Source organism: Colobus angolensis, unplaced genomic scaffold (assembly GCF_000951035.1).
Source record: "Colobus angolensis palliatus isolate OR3802 unplaced genomic scaffold, Cang.pa_1.0 Scaffold3, whole genome shotgun sequence".
NCBI classification, from domain to species: domain Eukaryota; kingdom Metazoa; phylum Chordata; class Mammalia; order Primates; family Cercopithecidae; genus Colobus; species Colobus angolensis.
The window spans coordinates 27140476-27145000 of NW_012116265.1; the positions used below are offsets into that span (position 1 = coordinate 27140476).

The 4525-nt window shown below is 38.1% G+C and overlaps 1 protein-coding gene across 1 annotated transcript in view; it reads right to left on the reverse strand.

Annotated features, from left to right (window-relative positions):
• MPP5 (membrane protein, palmitoylated 5 (MAGUK p55 subfamily member 5)) overlaps positions 1–2954 on the reverse strand; it is a 69247-nt gene extending 66293 nt beyond the window's left edge. Inside the window, exon 1 of the mRNA XM_011949721.1 lies at positions 2869–2954. The gene's annotated coding sequence lies outside the window, so the exon portion shown is untranslated. The remainder of the gene's footprint in view (positions 1–2868) is intronic.
• Between the last annotated feature and the right edge of the window lie 1571 nt (positions 2955–4525).

Here is a 4525-nt window from a genome sequence, read left to right on the forward strand (position 1 = left end):
AAAAAAAAAAAGCAATATGTAGATTACAGAATCAGTAGAACTTAGTGTCTATTTCATATAGGAGGACAAAAAGTGAAAAAAAGAGGTAAAGGAGGAGGAGAAGGAAGTCGTAGGAGTAGGAATAGTAGTAGTAGTAGTAACAACTACAACTACAGCTAACATTTACTGAGCACTTCTTTATGTGCCAGCCAATACTGCAAGTACTTCACATAGTATTCACTCATTTACTCCTCATTACAACAACTCCAGAAGTAGATCCAAATATGCCCATTTTGTAGATGAAAAATGAGGTTGGAAGTAGGCCTTAAAGACAAGATGGATAAATAAGAAAGCGGCCATATGAACCAAAGGTGTGAAGATGAAAGGTGTGAGGGGAAAGTACAAATAAGGCTAGTTGAACTAAAAGAGTCAAGAGAGAAGTGGAAGATATGACTAGAAAGTTTGATTGGGTCCATCTTATGAAAGGTCTTAAATATAAATCCTTAATTCTGTAGAATAAGAGAATCATCAAAGATTTTAAAAAGAGGAGTGATATGTACACAAATTTAATTATTTACCCCTGGCTAGATAACTGTGGTTGAGACAAGATCCTTGACCATTATTCTTTTTTTTTTTTTTTGAGACAGAGTCTCACTCTGTCATCCAGGCTAGAGTGCAATGGCATGATCCCAGCTCACTGCAACCTCCACCTCCCAGGTTCAAACAATTCTCCTCCCTCAGTCTCCTGAGTAGCTGAGATTTCAGGTGCCCACCACCATGCCCAGCTAATTTTTGCATTTTTAGTAAAGATGTGGCTTCACCATGTTGGCCAGGCTGGTCTCAACCTCCCGACCTCGTGATCCGCCAGCCTTGGCCTCCCAAAGTGCTGGAATTACAGGCGTGAGCCACCGCGCCTGGCTGACTATTATTCTATCTATCTATCAGAATTTCGCATAAGAATCTAGAAATACATCCAAAATTAAACTCATATTTCCCTTTAATCTCCTCCTATTCTCTTTAATCCTCTCCCTGTTTTCAATTCTAATTAATGTTACTATATCCATCCAGTCGCCCAAGACAGCATGTTTAAGAGAACAGCCTCCAGAATCAGACTGCCTATGATCTAATCTTTGCCTACTCTTTTAAGTCTGAGCTCAAATACATTGTCCTCTGGAATCCTATAATCCCTGTCACATTCTTGATCAAGCTGAACGACTGTTATTTATATCTCTGCCTTTTTATCTTATCAGACTAGAAGCACCTTGAAGTCAGGAACCAGGCTGACCCATCTCTGGATCCATAACATTGCCCAGCAGAAGGTCAAACAACAGAAGGCTTCAGAATATGAACCTAGGCAGTGTAACTCCAGAACCATCACTCTTAACCACTATCCCTGGCTTAGTAGGTAGATGACAATGAAACTAATTATGATGGAGAATACAGGAGAATCAGATAGAAGTAAAGTCAAGGGAAATTGGCCGGGATCTGTCTTGTTCACCTCTATAGCCATGATACCTGGTAAGTGGTCTGCTTAATTAAGTATATGAGCAAACCACTCCTCTGTTCAGAACTACCCAGAGAATAAAGTCCAAACTCACAAAATGAATCCAAGATTTCTAGCTATATCTTTTACTACTCACCTGCATGAGCCTTCTAATTTACCTTCCTCATTTGTGTCTATTCCATCTTTCTGCTCAAATGACTGGTGAACTACTTTTCCATTGATTTCTACCTTCAAGGCCTCCCTCAAGTCCCTAAATCTACAAGAAATCTTTCCAGACTACCTTGTTAAATAATTACTTCACCATTTAACACTCCAAAAACTCTATAATGCTCACAAGTTAATTTAATGAAGGCAAGGAAAGATCCTAAATTTATTCCAGAATTAAAGAAACATTATACGGTATCCTGCAGTTTTAGCATCAAGATTATAATTTTTAAGCAGGCACTCCGCTAATACTATAGCTCATACATGTAGTCTATACATATTATAAAAGTGAAAAAGTCCTCCCAGTCCAAAGCAATTGCACTCTCCCTCTCTTAAAAAACAAAAAACAAAAAACAAAAAAAAACAGTCCTTTGATAATTTAGAAGCTGGTAAATGACTGAACTAGAGCGTATTACCTCATTGTGTGTAAATAACAGGCCATCTTATGAAGACAGCAGAGTTACCAGTTACTGGCCCTAATTCTTTTCTTCTCAACTTTCCAATTATAAGTTTAAAAAAAAGAAATAAGAAAGAAAGAAAGCTTCAAAGGACTACATTTCAAATCCTCATCAGAATCCCTGTTCCCTAATTCTAGGAAAATGAACACAAATACAAAAATCTGTACATTGCCCACAAAGCAAGAAAAATTTTCAGGCTGGCATGCCAAAGCTGTTTCAATTCTAACCTCAAACTAGTAAGGGAGAAAGCATTTTAGTTGCGGGAGAAGGGGGCAAAGGGAAGCTAAATAAGCTTTACAACAAGTGCAAATGATTGAGACTAGAGGGACTGAAAGAGCCTAAAGGGTACAGTCCCACTGAAAAGGGTACCAACAAATAGAACCGTCTGTTTAAGAGCTGAGAATCAAGACAGGTCAGCAGAAATCCAATTTCCTATATTATCAGTATTCCTATATTAATTTTTAGGCAGAGGAAAATGGAAGAGATACACTTCATATGCATAAACGTGTTCAGTCTACACTAGTGTCCAGAACTCAAGAATTTTTTAATTCATCCTTCCCCTCTTTCTCCAGCAAGTAATGCCCTTTGACCAGCAGCTGGGAAGTCTCATTTTAAGTGATCAGCATTCCTCTGACATTCTAAGAAGTTAAACTATTTGTTTCCATAGAAACAGCTTTGTCAGCTAACACATGATTCAAGCCAAGAAAAGTGAAAAGAACTTACATTATGCAAACTGGAAAAACCTTTTCTACTGTCCTTTTAGTTTCTCTTCTCTGGTTTTTCACAAAACTCAGGCTTTCTTATTCTATGAAAAAGAAAAACGAGACAATTGATCAAATGTAAATGTCTGCAGTGTTTTTGAGGGGGTAAAGGAGAAAGAGAAAGACTAATTCAATATGATAACCAATTCTGTCTGCAGATAGCTAGGATTTCTTAGTAAGAACATAAAAATGCACCACGACCCCTGTATCTAATGGATATCAATTTAAAAATCTATCTTGTTGCATATTAGTGCCCTTAGGAATATCAAATGGAAACTTTCCAATAACACATTGGAAACAGTCTGGCAATTCCTCAAAAGGCTAAACATAGAGTTACCGTATCAGCAATTCTACTCCTATATATAAACCAAGAGAAATAAAAACATACATCTACATACACACACACACACAAAACTTGCACAAAAATATTCATAGCAGCAGTATTTATAATAGCAAAAAAGTAGAAAAAACCCAAATATTCAACTGATGAATTTATTAAAAGTGGTATAATCCTACATGAAACATTACTGGAAAATAAAAATGAAGTAGTGATACATGCTACAACATAGATTAACCCTGCAAACAGGATTTAAAGAAGCCAGCATCAAAGAACCTCACACTGTATGATTCTATTTATGAAATATCCAGAAGAGGCAAATACAGAAAGACAAAAAGTAGATCGGCGGTTGCCTAAAACGGGGGGTGAATGGGTGGGATAATTATGGCCTAGGCATGCAGGTTTCTCTTGGGGGATGATGCAAATTAACTGCGGTGATGGTTGTACAACTCTAAATATACTAAAATGCATTGAATTTGCACACTTGGATGTGTCAGAGGCATTTGAACCAGAGGAACTCCATCTTGAATAGGGGCTGGGTAACCTACTGGGCTGCATTCCCAGGAGGTTAGGCATTCTAAGTCACAGGATGAGACAGGAGGTCAACACAAAGTCAGGTCACAAAGGCCCTGCTGACAAAACAGGTTGGGGTAAAGAAGCCAGGCAAATCCCACCAAAACCAAGACAGCGTTGAAAGTGACCTCTGGTAGTGCTCACTGCTCATTATATGCTAATTATAATGCGTTAGCATGGTAAAAGACGCTCCTGCCAGTGGCATGACAGTTTACAAACACCATGGCAATGTGAGGAAGTTACCCTACATGGTCTAAAAAGGGGAGGAATCCTCAGTTCCACAAACTGCTCACCCCCTTCCCAGAAAACTCATGAATCCACCCGTCGCTCAGCATATAATCAAGAAGTAACATGTCGGTGTTCTGCCTATGGAGTAGCCATTTTTTCATTCCTTTACTGTCTTAATAAACTTGCTTTCACTTTACGCTATGGACTTGCCCCAAATTCTTTCTCATGCAAGATTCAAGAACCCTCTCTGGGATCTGGATGGGGAACCCTTTCTGGTAACAGATGAATTGTATAGTATGAGAGTTCTATCTCAATAATGCTGTTTTAAAAATACACAATGAAATAACACTACAAACAAGAAAATGGCTAAAATTAAAAAGTGGTAATATTAAGCACTGGAGAGAATGTGAAGGAAGGGGAACCCCTATACAATGCTGATGAGAACGTAAAATTGTAGAGTCTCACAGTTTCTTAAAAAGTT